The sequence below is a fragment of the Cebus imitator genome, unplaced genomic scaffold (assembly GCF_001604975.1).
Source record: "Cebus imitator isolate Cc_AM_T3 unplaced genomic scaffold, Cebus_imitator-1.0 Scaffold476, whole genome shotgun sequence".
Taxonomy (NCBI): domain Eukaryota; kingdom Metazoa; phylum Chordata; class Mammalia; order Primates; family Cebidae; genus Cebus; species Cebus imitator.
The window spans coordinates 954,313-976,280 of NW_016107791.1; the positions used below are offsets into that span (position 1 = coordinate 954,313).

Here is a 21,968-nt window from a genome sequence, read left to right on the forward strand (position 1 = left end):
CGGCCTCAACCTCCCTAGTAGCTAGGACTACAGGCATAAGCCACCACAATAGCTATTTTTTTTACTTTTATTATTTGTAGAGATGAGGTCTCACTATGTTGCCCAGGCTGGTCTTGAACTCCGGACCTCAAGCAATCCTCCCACGTCAGCCTCCCAAAGTGCTGGCATTACACGAGCACAAGCCACCACACCCAGCTTGATGTTTATTTCTATTGACTGCCCTACAGTCGGTGTGTTCGTGAAAAGGTGAGCATAGATTCCGTATTTGATGCAAAAGAGAATGAGGAGAACTGGGTCCTAAGGCAGGAAAGCCCCTCCCGGGATAGGTATAGGAACCGACAGTGTCCATCTGAGCAGGACACAGTGCAAAGGCTTCTGCTTGGAATGATAACAACTGCAGTTACAATTTTTTTGAGCACATAAGATATGACAGACCCTGAGCTTCACAAGCTATACCTCTGTTTTCCCCAACAATTCTGCAAAATAGATATGATTTTCCTAATTTAAAATAAGCTATTTCAACTCCATGTGGCCATGCAGGTGCTATGCAGCCTAGAAGGCTTTGAAACGGCATCTTCCAAATGCTGGCCCAGGAGTAGCTTCATAGCATAGGAGGAGATGTTTTAAAATGCAGACTTTCAGCCCCACATCCTCGATTCTTATTGGAAGCCTGTGAGCGTTCCCCAGGCCCCCCAGGTAACTCCACAGCCTGGCTGGCTCTGGCACTGCTGTTCCAGGGGCTACTGAGGACTGGGGTCTTGTGGGCTGAGGGGGAAACCCTAGGAAAAGTCCAGGAAAAGCCACATGGGAGAAGAGTGCCCAGGAAGGCACTTCAGTAAACTATGATACAGCCATATGGCAGCATACTATACAGTCCTTAAAAAGGAAGAATTTGGCTCACACCTGTAATCCCAGAGCTTTCAGAGGCCGAGGCAGGCAGATCACAAGGTCAGGGCTTTGAGACCAGCCTGACCAACATGGTAAAACCCTGTCTCTACTGAAAATACAAAAATTAGCCAGGCATGGTGGCATGTGCCTGTAATTCCACCTACTCAGAAGGCTGAGGCAGGAGAATCGCTTGAACCCCGGGAGGCGGAGATTGCAGTGAGCCAAGATCGTGCCACTACACTCCAGCCTGGGTGACAGAGTGAAACTCTGTCTCAAAAAAGAAGAAGGAGGGGAAGAAGGGAAAGAAGAGGAGGAGGAGGAAGAGGAAGAAGAAGAAGAAGAAGAAGAATTTTTAATAACATTAGAACAGACATTAAGGGAACAGGACAGGTAACAAATCGCTTGTACAGTTGTGCCACAGCTATGTAACAAATGTAAAAGTGCATGTTTTTAAAAAAAAAAAAAGACTGGAAGGAAAAACGAAGTGTTTTATTGGTTATCTCTGCATGAAGGATCTATGTGATTTCACCCTCCTCTGTACATTTTGATACATAGGGCATGTGTTACCTTTCTAAATAGAAAAGCAGTAAGCACTGTTTTTGAAAGAGAAAAGTCTCTCAGCCTAACTCCAGAATGTCAAAGTTGACCCAACCAGCGTGAGTCAACTTTGACATTCTGGAGTTAGGCAGAAATTGCTGGGGGTTTTGTTTTCTTCTTCTCTCTGAGGGCAGGAAATAAGTCTTTCGCACTGGGTTTCCTGCTGGGGTTGGAGGCCCAGAAAACTTCTGGCTGGACTGGGGACAGGTATAAACACGCCGGGCCAGCAAGGCCCTGTGCGAGTGGCTCCTGCGTATCTCTGCGCCCGTCTCTCCAGCACCTGCTCTGGGAGCCTTTCCTGGGAAGCACCATCACTTTTGCAAGGCCATCCTCTCTACCTGGAAGGCTCTTCCCTGCACCCTCTTGCTTACCTGACATCCTTTGGCCATTGTCTCAGGTGTCCATGTTCTAAGGTGATCTCCCCTGACCCCCAGTACCGAGTCAGGGCCTCCAGGAGCTCCCGGAACGCCCTGTTCTCCCCGGTTTGATTGTAATCATGGGCTACTTTTAAGGCTCCACAAGGGTTGGGACTCTATATCCCCTGCATTATCAAGTCCCGGTACACAGCAAGCACTCAGTACATGTTTACTGAATGAATCAAGAAATCCAGCCTTGAGATCCTGGTAGCCATGTGTCAAGCCGAGGAGCTCTGGTACCTGCCTCTCTTGGAGCTCCTTAGAGGAAAGGCCCCAAATAAAGCTGTTATGGCTGGTGCCAGGTGATTTGCAAAACCACCTCCTCAACCTGCTCCACGGGATTAGATCAGAGATTGGAAGGCAACCGCACAGCCAGTAGTGGGGGCTGACCTCTTCCCTGATGGCCTGCTCAGAAACTGCCCAGTGCAGGAACTCTGTCTGGGGTGGTGGCTAACTGGCCCGACAGCTGGCTTCTTAGGAGGAGGCTCACTGAGGGAAGCAGTTGTCCTAAGGGCCACTGAGTTTCATCTTGTCCCTCTGGGAAGGAAGCACTTCTGCAAAAGCCCTGGAGGCAGAGCCTTTGAGCTCCCCCCACACCCATCTGTCTCTTCTCAACGAACTACAAAGGCTGCCTTGCAGGGGAGGGCAGCCATCCCTGGTCCCTCTCTGGCTGCTCACCGGCCACCCTTGGGCCTCTCCTCTGGGCTGCGCTGACTTCTCGGGTGCTCTCTGTGCGAGGGCCCTGGCCCAGCTGGCCACAACAGGACTTGAGCACCCTACCCAGACGGCCAGGCTTGCAGGCGGTTGATGAGTTCAGGGCCCTGCCGTCCGGTTCCCGGGGTCCCCTGCCTGGAGTCTAGAGGATGAGGAAATGGGACTGCCCCTGCCTCTCACACATCTCCTAGTGGAGTGAGGGACGCATCTGCTGCGCAGGCCCACTTTGGTGGGGTGAAACGGGCCAGCCAGGGAGATCGGGAGATAGAGAAATGTGTTGCTGGTGCTGCAGAAACGTGCTGGGAGTGGGGGTCCCGGGAGGGCAAGAATGGGCTTCCAGAGCCTGGGAGGGACTGACCCTGAGCATCAGAGGACAGCAGCCTGCTAAGGCCGGCCCTGAGGATGTCTCGAATTCTGCTAGGTTGTCCTTGTCCCCGCCCTGCTGTCTTCTCTGCCCTTTCCTCTCCCCTCTTCGGGAACAGTGCCCTCTGGCCTCTGGCAGCCACGTGTTCCAGTCTCAGAAGGATAGCTCAGCTCTAAAATATTCTCATTGCACATCAGCCCATGCGTCACTGTGCTGTGGCTTCCCCGAAGCCTCCTGCCACGGAAAGCTAGTGGCTGACACACTCCCCCACACTGAGGTGTCATGAACTCAGGGTGGCATGGGGCAGAGGATGAGGAAGCGGGGGCAGATTTAAAAGTGGCCCATGGAGAAGAAGACTTCTGCCGAAGGAATGAGTGTCTTTGATGAGGAAGGACCGGTCCAGTTGGAGAGACAGAGTCGGGGCTCCGCTCAGAGTTGACCACCTTCTCTGCCACAACAGGGAGGGTCTGCCCGAGGCTGAGAGGTGAGGAGAGAAGCCTGGGGATGTTAGCTTAGTGTGGGCCACCACCAAGGAAGATGAGCCACCTCATCACAGCCGCGGTGGAGAGAGCACTGAACTAGGACCCCAGGCCCCTGTCAGTGCTAGAGGGCTGGAGTTTGTGCAGGTCACCTACTGTGCCTCAGTTTTCCTACTGGTAGAATGGGAGCAACCCTACCCACAGCTCAGGGCTATTGTGAGAGTCACTGAGATAAGACAGGAAAGACACGGGCAAGTCAGAAGAGAGACACTGTGAGGCAGTGGAAGGGCAGCCAACGGGCCTGGAGAGATGGACTGGGCTGGTGGCCTTGGGCGAGTGCCTGCCCTTCTCTGTACACTGGGAGGATCAGGCCAGCTGATCTCAGAGGAGCCGTGAGCCCCGGCCTCCCTCGTCACCATCTTTGTTTATGAAAAATAACACTGTTATCTTCCCCTGCTCCAGGGAAGCTTCCTGAGGAGGCGCCACAGCAGCCCCAGTCACTCCCCACGACAGCTTAGGGCCTCGCTCCGGCACTTACCTGAGGACGTGTGGGGAAGCAAGCAGAGGGAGGACGCAGCCTTGCCCGCCCCTGCAGGTGGACTTGCTTTTCCTCTGTCCTCAACCTCTGGCTTCTGGTGGGTTTTCCTGTCCGATTTGCGGTGATCCCCTGGCAGCCCTTGGCCCTCATCTCATCTCGTTGCCAATAGCACGTAAGTGTGAGTGACTCCTCACTGCAGTCCAGGCAGCTGGGGGCTATGAGGGGCTTCAGAAGTCCTCATCCCCTGCCTGTAGGCCTGGCCATACTGGACCCATGAGATCAGCCACCTGTCAGCTGGAACCTCGAGGTACTATAGCCCTCCTCACTCAAGCCCTGGTCCCCTAACTCAGAGGTGAGGCGTTGGGCTGGAGGGGGCGAGCAGCCAGGTAAGAGTGTGGGAAGACCTGGATGCCCAGTGGGCAGCTCTGCCCTGGATGCTCCTGTTTCTGCCTGTCTTGGGATGGGTTGGGTTGGGGAAGGGGCCTCTGAGAAGGGTGAGGCCTCCGAGTCCTCTGTCTGCCTCCCCTCCCCCATGCCCCGTCCTCCCCCTCCTCCTTGTCCTCCGCATCCTGCCTCACTTGCCTCAGGTGCTCTCTGCACTGCCTTGCAGACCTCATCTCTCCTTGTGTCTCCGGATCTCTGCCACCTTGTCCCTCTGTTTTCTAGCTCTGGCTTCTTTCTCTGTGTCTATGCCTGTGTCCCCGACTCTCTCCAGGTCCTCATGCCACTCTCAGCCTCCCTCTCACCCTGTGCCTCTCTGTCCTGTCTCTCTCTGACCAGTTCTTGGACTCTCCTCCCCCTCCAGAGTTCTCCCCTTGACAACCCACTTTGCAGCAATCTCATGGAAAAAAGAAAAGAGAAGGCACTGTGTGGTTTCATCGCCACAGTAAAACCTGGTGGGCTTGACATGCAGCTGCAGGTCACCTCAAAGCTGCCACCCTTCTTCCTCCAGGGCAGTCTGTGTACATTCAGCAGAGGCGCCAGCCCTGGTGCAGCTCCCCTGTCTGACACTTCTAGAGCAAAAGCCCACCAGCCTCAGGGCATGTCCTGAAGGGACAGGCAAGTACAGGGACACAGCAGGAGCCCAGGGACCAAAGCAGGTGTCCAGATGGAATTAGATGTCTGCTATGGAATATATGTTGGGATTAGGTGAAGCTCTAACCCCCAGCATGATGCTATTTGAAGGTGGGGCCTCAGGGAGGTAATTAGGTTTAGATGAGGTCATGAGGGTGGGGCCCCCATAATGGGATTAGTGCCCTTACGAGAAGAGGAAGAGAAGCCAGAGTGCTCTCTCTGCCTTGCCATGTGAGGCTACGAAACTGTCATTGATGCCATGATAGATGCAGGCATTGGTACGATTGCCCTGCAAATGGCTGTGGGAGGTCCCGTCTAAGATATTACAATTGCCTAAATGGAGGCTACAGGCCTGCTGCCTGTGGCAGAATATGCAGCACCAAAAGTGCACCCTAATGTAACAAGAAGGCAGCCACGTGCAAGCCAGAAGGAGAGCCCTCAGCAGAAACTGAATTGGCCAGTGCCGTAATCTTGAACTTCTCAGTCTCCAGAACTGCGAGGAATAAACTCCTATTGTTTAAGCCAACCCAGTCTACCAGATTTTGTTACGGCAGCCCAAGATGACTAAGATGGTATAGTATAGCAACCTGGTTGCCCCTTTGCAGGGAAGGCAGCAGCTTGGTGAGGCTCCAGGACCAAAGTCAGCTCTGCTCTGCACTCTGCACCCCTTTACACCATCACCTTTCGTGGCCTTTGGCTTCTGCCACAGAGACTCCCACAGTGGTGTGAAGAAGGTCCATGCCCCAGAGGGCTGGACCTGCTCTAGATCCTAGCAACCTACTGACTTGACTACAGTAGGCTCGGAGGTCCAGGAGTAGGCCCTGGCTAGCACAGGACCCTGACACACAGTGCTTCCTGGTGTGGGTGGGAGCGGAACGGGCACTGGGACAGTCCGGGTCTGCCCTCCCCCAATTCTTCCTATCACTGTCTCCCATCCTAGGAGTATCTGTGTGCCTTGTCTGTCCCCACCCAAGGCTCCTGTCTCTCTGCCCTCAAGTCCCTCAATCACCACCCACATCCCATGCCCACCCAAGGGGATCTGCAAGTGGTGAGCCACCTGGACCAGCATGAGTAGGTGCAAACTCCAAGCCCTCCCCTTCCAAGCTTTGGCCTCTGTTGTGATAACAGTTGCTTGTTTTTTGAACATCTAAAGTGTGTAGGAACTTACAGTTTACAAAGCGCTTCTCTTGCTCATTTTGTTGAATCTTTACAGCAGGTGCATTACTGTGCACATTTCACAAGGGACAAAAGCAAAGCTCAGAGGGCTAAGTGGCTCCATGCTGCTTACATAGCACAGGATTGACCCCCACTTCCAGGGCTGACACCCAGCTAATTACCATCTGAGTGCCCCTTTCCTCCCAACACAAAGCCCCTACACGACCAAACAACCCTATTCACTCTCAGGCACACGTGTGCCTCCCTGCCCTGGGGCCTTTGTTTGGCCATTCCCCTGCCTGAAATGCCTTTACCTATCCCATCCATGTTTTTCCTCATCTTTCAAAGCCCAGCTCATGCCCATCTCCACTTAGAAGTCTTCCACTGCCTTTATGGAACAAGCCTTCTTAGAGCCCATGTTGGGCTTGTAGTCAGCACCATGAAGTTGAACAACTCTGGCAGAGCTGACTTGTCCCTACACATCTACTCTCCCCTTCTTCTTTAGCAATGAAATTCCTGAATTTTAGCTAGGCACAAAGCTGCTTATACAAAAGCCTGAATTTTCCAGATGCCATTTGTTAGATGTAGTCAAGTTCTGATCAATGGGATGTAAACAGAGTGTCATGATGACTCCTAGAAAGTATTGATAAATGGTGAGGTACCTTTCTTCTGCCGTCCTTTTCTACTTCCTTCCAGCTGAAATGTAAACATGATGGCTGGAGCTCAAGCAGCCATTTTGGGCTATAAGGTGGATGCCATGTGTGAGAATGGCAGAGCAATGCAAATAAGGAACTTGAGACCCTGATGGTCATGGAGCTTCCCATACCTGGGCTATTAACTTCCACACTTTGCTTATCTGAAGGGATAATCAACTTCTCTCTTGTTTACACCATTATTATTTTGGGTCTTCTGTCACTTTAGCCAAATACTATCCTAACTGGTACAAAAACACCAACCAACCAATGAGTCTTTATTGAGCACTTACTTTGTGCCAAGCACTATAATAGGCAAAGTCTTAAAAGCTGTTTTTCATTTAATTCTCACAGCAACCTTAAAACCAGGTGTTAAGACTAATTAAATTGGTGAGCTTCATCTCCGAAATGAATTTTGTTTGTTCATTTATTGGCTCCTGCTACATACCAGACATCTGGCAAGGCACTGAGGGTACGGTAGCAAATAAGAGAAATTCCTTTTCTTCAAAACACTGACAGTCCAGTAGGAGAAACAGACAAGTATGTGGAAATAAAATGCACTGTGATGATGATAATAATGCTATGTTATCATTTTAAGATGCTATCAATTGTAGTATGCAATTTTAAATTTTATGTACCATCATGAAAAAATATACTGCCGTTAAGCTGAATCATAATACCTTAACAATAGCCTCACATGACACATGAACCAGACACACCAACCTCCCTTTATTTTGAAATTGTTTATTAGCTATTCCCAGGGATTTCACAATTTCTCTGGCCCTTGGGTGCCTTGCTTGATATGTGACAGGTCGTCTTTTCAGACATATTTCAGTAACAAAACATGGCACAACTTCATCTATTTACCTCTTCCTTTCCTGTCCCGTAAAGCACCTGATTGTGACTCTGGAAGAAGCACAGACTATGGTGGTACCTCTGTTGGTGAATGTTTGCCTCATTCATATTGAGTTTATGCCCTGCAGCTTTGTTTCATGTCCTTCTTCACAAATTTTCATTTCTTTGTTGGGCCATAGCATTCTTGAAGGCACTTTAGAGGCAGTTAAATTCAACACATAAAATATCTAGGAATGCACAAAACTACGCATTCTTTTAGAACTCATAGCTGTAAAGAGCAAAAGACCAAATTTATGCTTATTCAGGCAATGACAACTATGTGGGAACGCCACAGGATAAACGATGATTATAAGATGTTTTGGAGCTGGGTGCAGTGGCTCACGCCTGTAAGTCCATCACTTTGGGAGGCTAAGGTAGGTCAACTGCCTGAGATCAGCCTGGGCAACATGGAGTAACCCCGTCTCTACAAAAAATACAAAAATTAGCAAGGTCATGTACATCCATGACCATAGCTGGTATATGCCTATGGTCCCAGCTGCCAGGGAGGTTGAGGTGGGAGGATCACTTAGGCCCAGGACGTCAAGGCTACAATGAGCCATGAGTGTGCCACTGCACTCCAGGCTGGGCAACAGGGTGAGACCCTGCCCTGAAAAAAAAAAATGATGTTTTTGATCGTAAGCACTGTGCAATCTCAAACGTTTGGAGAAGTGATTTTTTTTCTTTAAACATCTTCCAGAGGCTAGGAGAGGGAGGAATAGGGAATGACTACTTGAGAGAACAGGGTTTCCTTTGGAGATAATGAAAATATTCTGGAGCTATACAGTGGTGATGGCTCCATAACACTGTGAATGTACTAACTGCCGCCAAATTGTGCACTGCAAAATGATTGAGATGGTAAATTTTATGTTATGTGCATTTTACCACAATTTTTTAAAATATAGGTCTTGGATTTGATGAAAATGGTGGCTGTGTCTATTTTTAAATTACTAGGTTTTAAGTGAAAGAAGCCAATCTGAAAAGCTACTTACTGAATGATTCCAACTATATGACATTCTGGAAAAGGCAAAGCTATGGAAACAGTAAAAAGATCAGTGGTTATCAGGGCTTAGCGGGATGAGAGGGATGAGTAGGTGAAGCATAGAGGATCTTTAGGGTAGTGAAACTATTCCAAATGATACTATCATGGTGGAAACATGTCAGTATATATTAGTCCAAACCTATAGAATGTGCAGCACCCAGAATGTACCCCAGTGTAACATACAGACTTTGCATGATGATATGTCATTGTAGGTTCATCAGTTATAACAAATGCACCGGATGTCAGTAGTCGGGGAGGCTGTGCATGTGTGAGGGCAGGGGGTATATGCAAAAGCTCTGCATCTTCCTCACGATTTTGCTGTGAACCTATAACTGCTCCCAAAAAGAGTCTTTAAAAAATAACTAAGTTGCAACACTGTCTTTTTTTTTCTTTTTAGATGGAGTTTCACTCTTGTTGCCCAGGCTGGAGTCCAATGGCATGATCTTGACTCACTGCAACCTCTGCCTCCCAGGTTCAGGCGATTCTCCTGCATCAGCCTCCCAAGTAGCTGAGATTACAGGCATGCACCACCATGCCCAGCTAATTTTGTATTTTTAGTAGAGACGAGATTTATCCATGTTGGTCAGTCTGGTCTCGAATTCCTGATCTCAGGTGATCCACCCACCTCAGCTTTGCAAAGTGCTGGGATTACAGGCGTGAGCTATCACACCCAGCCATAAGCACTGTTCTAAGTGTATCACGTAAATAGTCAAATGTAATGCCAACAACAACCATAAAACATAGTGAATAATAATCACTAACATCCGTGGACCACCAATGTCTCAGTGACTTAGGACGTTATAGGCACGAGGTCACTTACCTCTCATAACAGCCAGTCAAGTTCAGTCTGTTCTCATAATGCTTGTTTTGAAAATGAGAACCTGTATAATTCAATCAAGACAGTTGCAAGTGGGGGGAAAAAAAGGAGAACATGTTCCAACATGATTGGTATACCAGGGAACAATATGAGCATAATGTAGATTTTGCATTTGCTCTTGTGTGATTTTCTCAGTGGGAAACACTGTCAGGGGTTGGCAAACTACAGCCCTCTGGCCGTTGGCCTGTTTTTGTAAATAAAGATTTATTGGAACACAGCAACACTCATTCATTGAACAACAGCAACAGAGTTGAGTCTTTGTAACAGATACCTTCGCAAAGTTGAAAGTATTTATTACCGGTTGTCGACAAAGCCTGAGTCCTGTCGTCTTGCTCTCTTCCCTGGACAGCATGAGCGTCACCACTTGCTCCACCTTCTTCCCCAACTACCAGTCCCTGGGCTCTGTCCAGGCTCCCAGATATGGCACCCAGCTGGTCAGCAGTGTGGCCACTGTCTATGCAGGCGCCGCGGACTCTGGTTCTTGGATCTCCGTGTCCTGCTCCACCAGCTTCCAGGGTGGCATGGTGTCCAGAGGCCTGGCGGCAGGGATGGTTGGGGGTCTGGCAGGAATGGGGGACATCCAGAACAAGAAAGAGACCATGCAAAGCCTGAACGACGACCTGGCCTCCTACCTAAACAGAGTAAGGAGCCTGGAGACCAAGAACTGGAAGCTGGAGAGCAAAATCCAGGAGCACCTGGAGAAGAAGGGACCCCAGGTCAGAGACTGGAGCCATTACTTCAAGACCATCGAGGACCTAAGGGTTCAGATCTTGGCAAATACTGTGGACAATGCCCACGTTGTTCTGTAGATCCACAATGCCTGTCTTGCTGCTGATGACGTTAGAGTCAAGTATGAGACAGAGCTGGCCAAGCGCCAGTCTGTGGAGAGCTACCTCCATGGGCTCCTCAAGGTCATTGATGACACCAATGTCACTTGGCTGCAGCTGGAGACAGAGATCGAGGCTCTCAAGGAGGAGCTGCTCTTCATGAAGAACTTCGAGAAGGAAGTAAAAGGCCTACAAGCCCAGATTGCCAGCTCTGGGTTGACCGTGGAGGTAGTTGCCCCCAAATCTCAGGACCTCATCGAGATCATGGCACACATCTGGGCTGGCTCAGGAGAACCGAGAGGAGCTGGACAAGTACTGATCTTAGCAGATTCAGGAGAGCACCACGGTGGTCACCACACACGAGGTTGGAGCTCCTGAGATGACGCTCACGGAGCTGAGACATACAGTTCAATTCTTGGATATCAACCTGGACTCCATGAGAAATCTGAAGTCCAACTTGGAGAACAGCCTGAGGGAGGTGGGCGCCCGCTACGCCCTGCAGATGGAGCTGCTCAACGGGATCCTGCTGCACCTGGAGTCAGAGCTGCCACAGACCCAGGCAGAGGGATAGCACCAGGCCCAGGCTTACAAGGACCTGCTGAACATCAAGGTCAAGCTGGAGACTGAGATCGCCACCTACTGCCGCCTGCTGGAAGATGGAGAGGACTTCAATCTTGGTGACGCCCTGGACAGCAGCAACTCCATGCAAACCATCCAGAAGACCCCCACCTGCCAGATAGTGGATGGCTAAGTGGTGTCTGAGACCAGCGACCCCAAAGTTCTGAGACATTAAGCCAGTAGAAGCAGGGGAACCTTTGGGGAGCAGGAGGCCAATAAAAAGTTCAGAGGTCAAAAAAAAAGTATCTATTATCTGGATTTTAAAGAAGTTTGTGAAGCCCTGTGTTATAAGAAGCCAGAAAATGCACCCAGCTGAACCATATGTCACAGACAAAACACGCATATACTTTAAACAGTTAATGAGTTATCTTTTCATTTCTTGACAGTATCATAAGTATACAATATTTTTTAATTTTAGCATTAAAAAAAACTTTGTTGAGTTGTAATTCATGTATCATATATCTCATCCATTTCAAATGTGCAACGATTTTTAGTAAATTTACAGGGTTGTTCATCACCATAACAATGGTCATAGTCCAATTTTAGATAGAACATTTCCATCACCTCCCAATAACCCCTTGTGGCCATTTGCAGTCAATCCTGTTACACTGCCAGCCCCCACCAACCACTGTAGCTTTGTCTGTTTTGGACATGTCATGTCAATGGAATCACATAATATTTCATCTTTTGCATCTGGCTTTTTTCGCTTAGCATGTTTTTGAAGTTTGTTCACATGGAAGTATCTATCTAGTTTGTTCCTTTTTAATTGCTGGCTAGTATTACATTGTTTATTCATTCACTGGTTGATGGACATTTAGGTTATTTCCAGTTTGGAGTAATTATGAATAATGCTGTTATAATTTAATGTAAATGTCTTAGTTAACTTGGGCTGCTATAACAAACTACCATAATCTGGGTGGCTTAAACAGCAGACATTTATTTCTCACATTTCTGGAGGCTGGGAAGCCCAAGATCAAGGTGCTAGAAATTTCAGTTCCTGGTGAGGGCTCTAGTCCTCGCTTGTAGAAGGTTGTCTTCTTGCTGTGTCTTCAAATGGTAGACCTCTGGTCTCTCTTCCAGTTCTTATAAGGACACAAATCCCAACACATCCCCACCACCATGACCTCATCTAAACCTAATTACCTTTCAAAGGCCCTGTCACCAAATACCATTACATTGAGAATTAGGGCTTCAACAAACAAATTTGTGGGGGAGAGGCAGACACAAACATTCATTCGATCACAGTAATTATTGATATTATTGGATTTATATCTATCATTTTGCTCTTTATTTTTTACATGTCTCATGTGTTTTTTGTTTCTATGTTGCTCCTTTATTGCTTTCTTTCATGTTAAACATACATTCTTCTAGCAAACCTTTTTAATTTTGTTGTTCATTTTTACACTATAATTGTTGAGCTATTTTCTTAACGGTTATCCAAGAGATTACAATATGCATCTTAATGTATCACAAGGTAGGAAGGTGAAACATTTGATTTGACAGTTTGTTAGCTTGAATTATTATTTTTTAATATTTAGGCATTTGACATGTGGTCTCCACTTGTACCCCATCTTTTGCACACATTGGGGGAAGGCCTGCCTTTCGCATATTTGTATGCGTGTATTTTTTCACACAGTTATATTTATACTATTAATTATATATTCTGAATACTGCAGCTATATATTCTGCTTTTTAAAGTTAACATTCTGTCACAGGCAATCTTATTTGCCATACCTTTTAGTAAACTTCTTTTTTAAAGGCTGTATTATATTCCACTAAATGGACGAGGCAAACTTCAGTTAATAATTTTCCTACTTTAGGACATTTAGGTCATTTTAAAGTTTTGCCTTTAACAAAAAATAAAATACTGCAATGAAGGCTGGGCGTGGTGGCTCATGCCTGTAATCCCAGCACTTTGGCAGGCCAAGGTGGGCAGATCAGTTGAGCTCAGGAGTTTGAGACTAGCCTGGCCAACATGGCAAAACCCTGTCTCTACTAAAAATACAAAAAATTAGCCAGGCGTGTTGGCGTGTGCCTGTGGTCCCAGCTACATGGGGGGGAGAGCAAGTGGGCTGAGGTGGAAGGATCATTTGAACCTGGGAGATGGAGGTTGCAGTGAGCCAAGATGGCACCTCTGCACTCCTGCCTGGGTGACAGAGGGTGGCCCCATCTCAAAAAAAAAAAAAAAATCGCTTGCAGTGAGGATTTTTGTACACAAAACTCTTTTCACATTTTTGAATTTTTGGCATAAATTCCCAGTTGTAAAATTACTGTTGAATATAAAAAATATTTTTATAGTTCTTGATATCTTTTGCCATATTATTTTCCTTGAGAATTGTAACAATTTACTCAGGTCAGCAATGTATGGGGCTATTTTATCACACCTTCATGAGTTCTGGGTGTCAAGTTAAACTTTTCACTTAACTTCACATTTCTTTGGTGATTAGCAAGCCTGCACAGTTTTCTGTAAATCTATTTCTAGTTATGAATTGTTTTATGTACATTGCTTCATTTATGCTCCTTGCTTATTTGTATACATATAAGACTTTTTATTTGTAACTAGCAGTTTGTATGGACTTTTTATGTAATTTATCCTCCTCAAAACATCTTAGGAAGGAGATAAGAGTATAAATAAAACAGATAAATTTTTAACTTGTATACATTAAATGCTGCAAATATTTTTCCCACTTGCCCCTTTTCAGCCTTTTTTGGATACAGAAAATGTACATTTCTCTGTAGTCAAACCTGCTAATCTTTTCTTTGTGATTTCATTAATCATTTCTAAGTTTAATAAAAGACATTTTTCCTCCAGAGATTTGGTGACTGTTAAGTCTCTCTTTCAGTTTGCCTTGGTTTTTAAAAAGTATGTATTCATAACTCTTTAATCCATGTAAAATTTATCTGTAAAAATTCCCTCTGGTTGAAGAAAGGAGAGGATCTCAAAGCATAAGTTTCCCAAACTCAGTAGTTTCTCTTGCCTGGTTTCCTTGCCTGCATCAGACTGGGCCCTGAGCCTGAAATCCCAGAATTTTGAGAGGCCAAGCTGCGAGGGTCACTTGAGGGCAAGAGTCCAAGACCTGCTGGTCCTCTGTCTACAAGGAGGAGATAATGCAGAATCAGAGCTTGCCTCAACTCTCTGGCACTAGACCCACATCCAAGGAGGGTGGGCCAGAGTGGTGGGAAGAACATGACTTGGAATCCGAGTTTGGACCCTGGCTGTGTGTGAACTCTCAGACTCCAGTTGTCCCTCTGCAGAATGGGGCAAAGGATGCCTGACTGACAGAGCTGCTGTGAAGATAATACCAGATGATGTATGGAATGTTCTAGAACAGTACCTGACCCATCATGGATCTCTTGGGGACCTGCCTGTGCACTGGCTTGGCTCCTGGGTCCCACCTCAAGATCAGAGGTGTTCCTGGGCCTCCTTCTCCTCTCCAAGGAGCATTAGCAGGCCTATCAGAGCAGTCTAGAGTATCAGCACCTCTAGATGAGGAAACTGAGGCAGGGAAAGGCTAAGTGGCAGAGCAGCAGATGCTCTTACCTCTGCTGACATGCTGCCTCCTCCAGCATCGCTTTCCTCATAGCACCTCAGCCTCCTCATATGTCAAATTGAGCTAACGGCCCTTATTGGTCTCAACTGCTGAGGGGTTACTTCAGCAAATGAAAGATTCTGAAAAAGGCACGGAAAAATCTAGAGGCAACATAGAGTCCCCATGGGCTGTTCAGTGCACTCCTCCCGCAGCTCTGGACACAGACGAAGCCTCTGTGTTAGCTCTGAAAGGCTCCCTGCCTCCCCGCCCCCAGCTCCCCAGGAAAACCTCGCAGAGACTCTGTGAAGTCCCCTTGTGCCCGTGGCTCACCAGGCAGGAAGACCGGGGCTTGGCTGAGGCCCCAGGAAGCAGAGTCTGGGAGGTGAGCTGTACCTCATGCCTGGCTGTGTTCTGCTTGGAGCAGCTTCTGAAGTCTCTCAGAGGGGAAGAAGGAGGGGGAGAGGGAGGGGAAGGGGGAGAGGAACCTCAGAGTCACTGGGCCATCCCATTTCACCGATGTGGAAGTTAAGGCACAGAGTGGAGAGCCCATTCATGGTGGTGTCAGCACTTGGGCTCAGGATCCTGGCTCCCAGTCCGGCATACTTTCCACTTGGCCTCCACCGCTGCAGTGGCCTCTTAAGAAGGCTCCCTCTGATCCTTCTAGAAAATTCTCTGCAACCTGATGACATTTGTGTAAAACTGCCTGATGTTGGAGGATCAGGGCACTTCTGAGAAGCAGGGCAAAGCATTAAGAACAAGGTGTCCCAAGAATAGAAAATCAAACACCGCATGTTCTCATTCATAGGTGGGTGTTGAACAAAGAGAACACGTGGACTCAGGGAGAGGAGCATCACACACTGGGGGCAGTTGGCTGGAGGTGGGGGATAGGGAGGGACAGCAGGGGGCGGGGAGGGTGGGGAGGGATAACTTGGGGGGAAATGCGAGCCCCAGAGGCATCTCTCTCCCAGGGAAAGTCTTGTCTGAGCATCTGGGGAGGCCATCTGTGAAGAGCTGCTTTGTCTCCAGTTCCTCGGGCCTTAGGAGAGGGTGTAACATCACGTTAAAACTGAAGTTTCCACTAGATGTTCAGGTACTAGGTATCGGCTTTCAGAGTCACTGGAGCAAAATGCAAATTTTATAAGGAAATATTTGAAAACTAGGTTTTTACAACTCTTACGGCCCTACTTATGGCTGAGGATCAGGTTGTTGGAGATGAAGGGGGAAAATTAGGGAAAAGAAATTGCTTATTGAATGCTATGTTCCTCTTGTTGCGGGAAAGACAGTGGAAGGCACCTGCCTCTCACAGCAAGTCTATGAGGGCAGCTTCATCAGAACCTTTCTAAGAGAGGAGCCAGGGATCCCTGTACTATGGGGCCCCTGTGGACTGGTGCTTGGCTTCCACCTGAGAAATCTTTGTTTTTTATTTTTTTATTTTTTTTATTTTTGGAGACAGTGTCTTGCTCTGTCGACTGGGCCGGAGTACAGTGGTGTGATCCCGGCTCACTGCAACCTCTGCCTCCCGGGTTCAAGCAATTCTCTTGTCTCAACCTCCTGAGTAGATGTGCACCATCATGGCTCTGCTAATTTTTGTATTTTTAGTAGAGACAGTGTTTCACCGTATTGGTCAAGCTGGTCTTGAACCCCTGACCTCAAGTGATCCACCCACCTTGGCCTCCCAAAGTGCTGGGATTACAGGCATGAGCCACCGCACCTGGCCTCCACCTGAGAAATCTAAAGGGCTGATGATGGCATGGCCAATCAGCTGCTCAGGGGATGAGCTGAAGGGGAGACGGCTGTGCTGAGTTTAGCCAAAGGCTCTTGAGTCTTCTGAGAGAGAGCACGCATGGAGGTGTCCCATGGGACCGATGAGAGCCCCAGGGCAAAGAGGGTCTGTCGTGGATTGAATTGTGTCCCCCAAAAGGAGATGTTCAAGTCCTAATTCCCGGTATCTGCAAATGGGACCTTATTTGGAAACAGGGTCTTTGCAGAGATGATCAAGTTCAGATGAGGTCATATTGGATGAGGGTGGCCCCATATCTAATGACTAGTGTCCTTATATGGAGAGGGAGACTTGGAGACATAGAGACAAAGGGACACAAAGAGATAGGAGAGAAGGTCATGTGATGACAGAGGCAGGGACCCGAGTGATATGGGGACAAGCCACGGAAGGCCAAGGATTGCCAGCAGCCAACAGAAGCTAGAAAGAGGAAGGAAGTCTCCCTGCCTAGCACGACCCTGCTCATGGCCTCCATCTGCCCTTTTCCTCCACAGTCCTGCCCAGTTCCTCTTGGATTGAAGAGTCCTGAGCTCAGCTTTGAACTGACCACTGCAGCCAGGGAGTGAAATGTGCTGATTTGCTGCTCCTGGAGCCGGTGGGGTCAGCCCCGTCTAACGTACAGGAGGTTAGCCCAGGGGAAAGGGTAGCTCCCCAAAGGAAAACTGAGGTGCTGTTCCCAGAAGCAGAAGAGCTGCCACATAAGCAAAATAACCCATGTCTCCACACCCTTCAATACCAGGCCCAGCAGTCACCATCTAAGCTTACACATATAATGCAGATAGGGCATGAGAGAGATGGGAAAGGTTTAGAAACGTGGGATGTTTTTCCCATAGAAAAAGTCAGGGACTGCCTCATGGAGGAAGCAACGTATGAACTGGATTTTCAAGGAGGAATGGAATTTTGTGTGTGTATCCATGAGAGGAAGCCACTCCATGCTGGGAAAACTCCATGACCAAAGGTGTGGAGGGGCGAACTATAAACGGGGAAAAGTCGGTGGTTCCATGTAGCCAGAACACAGGCCTGGTGAGAGACGCAGTGGTCTATGTGGTAGAAGGAGGTGGGGAGTAGAAAACTGCTGAAGGTCAGATTAATGTAACTTAAAAAGAAAAAAACAAATGGAATGCAGCCAGGTACGAGGCTCCTGGAATGGTGTATGCAAAAAACGATAATCTGAATATCCCATTGGCACCTCCAACCCAGCTTGTCCATGATGGAAGCCGGCCTCGTTTTCCCCATCCTTACCTGTCTGCCTGTGTCCCCTGTCCTAGTGAGCAGCATGGGGGTCCCCAAGAGTCACCCAGGACTCTTCCCTCTCCCACATCCTCCACTGCAAGCTCATCTACAAACCCTGCCGATTATTCCTTCCAGATGTTTCTTGAATGTGCTTGTCTTGTTCCTCCACAGCACTTACTCTTCAGCCACCATCATCTGTCACTTGGATGGCTCCAACAGCCTCCCAGCTGGCCTCTCGCCTCCAGCCCAGCCCCCCTTCAGTCCTCCACACAGCAGGTAGGGTCCTTAGCCTCACATCTTCCTGCTCCTGGATTTGGAACACACCACTCATCCTGAGCCGCTTTCAATTCACCAAATGTAGTGTGACCCATCTCCTCTCTGGGCCTTTCCATGTACTGTTCCCTCTGTTGCCCTCTCTTTTCCCCACCCCCTGGTATAGGAGCTAGAGGGCTGTTCCGGGTAGAAAAGTGTTTTAAGAGGCAAGGAAACAAGAGAAAGAAATTGGGAGAAAGCAGGGAACTCCCTGTGGTGGACACTTAGCCCTCATCTGCCCAGCACTTGCCTTCTTCTGGGCACAGTCACCACCCGCTTGTGGAGCCCTCTACCCTCAGCTGTGTGGTACAATGGGAGCCTCCATCTTTTTTTTTTTTTTAACGGACATGGGTTCTCAGTGTGTTGCCCAGGCTGGCCTTGAACTCCTGGGGAGACTCCAGCTTTCATGATCCTTCCTTCCCATCCCAGTGACAGGTTGTGAGGTTGGCAGTCTGACCTGAGCAGATTAGTCACAATCTTCCCGGAAATTGTTCTAAACATAGCTAAGGAGAGAAGGCCTCTTTCCTTTTCAGTTGTAAGGCTGAAAGGACAGACTGCGGACCTCCATGCTGCTAGACGTCCTGCCTTGTGGAAAAAAGTGGTATACAGAGAGCAATGAAAATGACAGGCCAAAAGACAGGACCCTGACACGGCTAGAGTCACTTCTAAGTTCCAGGGTGGCTTGTTACTTCACCATCCCCTAGAGCAGTGCTTCTCAGGCTACCTGGAGGAAAAGCCAGATTTTTTTGCTTGATTTCCTATAAAGTAATAATACTTCTTAGAATACACTAAAAAATTTTTAAAAAACAAAAAACACAGTTTTATTTATTTACAATTTTTGTTTTGTTTTGAGACAGGGCCTCACTCTGTAACTCAGGCTAGAGTGCAGTGGCACCATCATGGCTCATTGCAGCCTCGACCTCCTAGGCTCAAGCGATCCTCCCACCTCAGCCCCTCTAGTAGCTAGGACTAAGTGTACCACCATGCCCAGCTAATTTTTTTTTTTTTTGTAGAAATGGGGTTTCACCATGTTGCCCAGGTTAGTCTCAAGCTCCTCAGCTCAAGCAATCTGCCTGCGTTGGCCTCCTAAAGTGCTGTTATTACAGGTGTGAGCCACCATGCCTGGCCCAAACACAGTTTTAAAATCCCATTTTTTTCCTACTGCCATAGTCAATAGGCCTAATATTAGCTTGTCAATTTGTTATGAAAGTTTATAAACACTTCATCTTGATTTCTGTACTCGCTTCCTCATTGACTGTATCAAGTAGCCAGTCCATGGACCAGACTTTGAGTAGCCCTATCATAGAGGTTGTCCTAGAGCTCCACCCTTGCTGGCACCAGCTCTGCCTTCCAGCCTGCAGGAAGAAGAAGTTTAGGGCAAGCAAGTTCCTTTTAAAGACACAACATAGGCTGGATCTAGAGTCTGTCTAAATAAATAAATAAGCAACACAGAAGTTGCCATATCACTTTAATTCCATTCCATTGGTAAAAATGTCACACTTAGCTGAAGGAAGGCTAGAAAATTAGTTGGGTGGACTTGTACTGTTACTAAAATGACAAAGGAGAGATGGCTCAGGGCTGACTATAGCTTCTGCCACACGCCCCTGCTAGCTGGCTCTAGGGTCTGGCTTTGCACTTAGGGGTACTGGGGTCTTGGCTAGGTGAGACCTATCAAACAAATCTACTACCCTACAGCAAACCATCCCAAAATTTAGTGGATTGAAGCAACAATTTTACTGCAATTTTGTCGGTCAGCAATTTGGCTGGGCTCAGCTTATGGGGCTCCTGCTGGTCTTGCCTGGGGTCATTCATGCAGCTGTAGTTATCTGGTGGTTTGACTAGGGCTGCATGGTCAGAGATGTCCTCACATGTCTGGCAGTTGACCAGCTTAAGGCCTCAGTTCTCTGTGTGATCTCTCCAACAGGCTAGCGCAGGCTCGTTCACATCACAGTCTTTACATTCTAACCACAGCCAAGGAGAGGGCAAACCCCATGCACAAGTACTTTCAAGCCTCCATCTGCATCACCTTTGCTAATGTTCCCCCAGTCAGAGTAAGTCCCATTGCCAAGTTCATATTCAAAGAGAGGACGAATAACTTCACTGCTACGTGGGAAGAGCAGCAAAGTCATAACACAAAGGGGTACATTATACAGGAGGAATTATTGAGGCCCTCTTCACAAAGGATCTTTCACAGTGACCTCAGGCTGAGGCACCTTTATATAGGACAAGGCATGTCTGTCTGCCCTTATTCTGGTCAGGATCTAGTGGCCCCAACAAAAAGACTTTGCAAGTGTCTCAGAGGACTTTTGAAGGTACACGTGGCCCTCTCATATAACTGACAGGCTGCCAGTAACAAAGCTTTCCCTGGGAGCAACAGCCTGTCTCTCTGGTGGGCTTCGAGGTCTCCCTCATGGCGTCTCCTTCCTTGCTGTGTGTCTCCTCACTTTCCTCTCTGCTCATGGTTTCTTCTATTTACATCTAGCACCTGCTCCCTCGCAAGTTCTGCTTGCACTGGACACACATTGAAAGCACCTTTCACCTTCTGGCTCTGGTCCAAACAGGCTCAGGCTCTCCATGTTTCCCAGTTCCTGTTCTGGAAAGGATGACCCTGATCAACCCAGCTCCTACGCTCAGTCTGCTGCACATCTCAGGAGGCTGGCCAGGCTGTGGATGAGCTGCCCTGAGCTTAGAGGCCCACATCCTGTCCAGTCACCCGGGAGGTGTGTGTGTGGAGAGGGGACTGCAATAGATTGAATGATGACCCTTCCAAAAGATATATCCACATACTAATCCTTGAAACCTGTGAATGCAGCCTTTTTTGGGAAACCAACAATATTTCTAATAGCAAGTGTCCTTATGAGAGACACACAGAGGAGAAGACAGACACAGAAGGTGGCCATGTGAAGGCAGAGACAGAGGCTGGAATGATGGAGCCGCAATCCGAAGAATGCCTGGAGCCACAGAAGGCCACGGAAGGACTCTCCCCCACAGCCTTCAGAGGAGCACTGCCTAGCCAATGCTGCCATTTCAGACTTCTGGCTTCCAGAACTGTGAGAGGATACATTTATGTTTGTTTTGTTTTAACTTTTTTTTATTGGTGAAAAATACGTATCATAATATTAGCCATTTGTAAGTGCAAAATTCAGTAACAGTAATTATACTAACAAGGCTGTGTACCCATCACAATTATCTTTTTCTTTATTATTTTTATTTTTATTGCATTATTATTATTATTTTGAGACAGAGTCTTGCCCTGTCACTCAAGCTGCAGTGCAGTGGTGCCATCTCAGCTCGCTGCAACCTCTGTCTCCTGGGTTCAAGATTCTCATATCTCAGCCTCCAGAGTAGATGGGATTACAGGCACATGCCACTACGCCCAGCTAATTTTTGTATTTTTAGTAGAGACAGGGTTTTGCTATGTTGGCCAAGATGGTCTCGAACTCCTGGCCTCAAATGATTTACCCACCTCAACCTCCCAGATTGCTGGGATTCTAGATGTGAGCCACTGGGCCCTGCCACCATTATCTTTCTTATCATCCGCAATGTAAATTCTAGCCATTAAATAATACTCTCCCTTCTTCCATCTCCCTGTCTCCTGGTAAACTTTATTCTGTTCTGTGTCTCTATGAATTTGACTATTCTAGCTAGCTCATGTAAGTAGAATCATACAATATTTGTTCTTCTGTGTCTGGTTTATTTCACCAAGCATAATGTTTTCAAGATCCATCCCTGTTGTAACATAAGTTAGAATTCCATTCCTTTTTATGGGTCAATAGTATTCCACTGTATGTATATATCACATGTGGGTTATTCATTTATCTAGTGATGGGCACTTGAATTGTTTCCACCTTTTGGCTACTGTGAATAGTGCTGCTATAAACATTGGTTTACAGATGCCTGTTTCAGTCCCAACTTTCAGTTCCTTTGCCTATATACCTAGGAGT

At 47.7% G+C, this 21,968-nt stretch overlaps 1 long non-coding RNA gene across 1 annotated transcript in view; it reads left to right on the forward strand.

Moving 5' to 3' along the window:
• The first annotated feature begins 4,166 nt into the window (after window positions 1-4,166).
• Window positions 4,167-21,968, forward strand: part of LOC119468707 — a 34,823-nt gene continuing 17,021 nt past the window's right edge. Inside the window, exon 1 of the long non-coding RNA XR_005197459.1 lies at window positions 4,167-4,382. This is a non-coding gene — a long non-coding RNA (uncharacterized LOC119468707). The remainder of the gene's footprint in view (window positions 4,383-21,968) is intronic.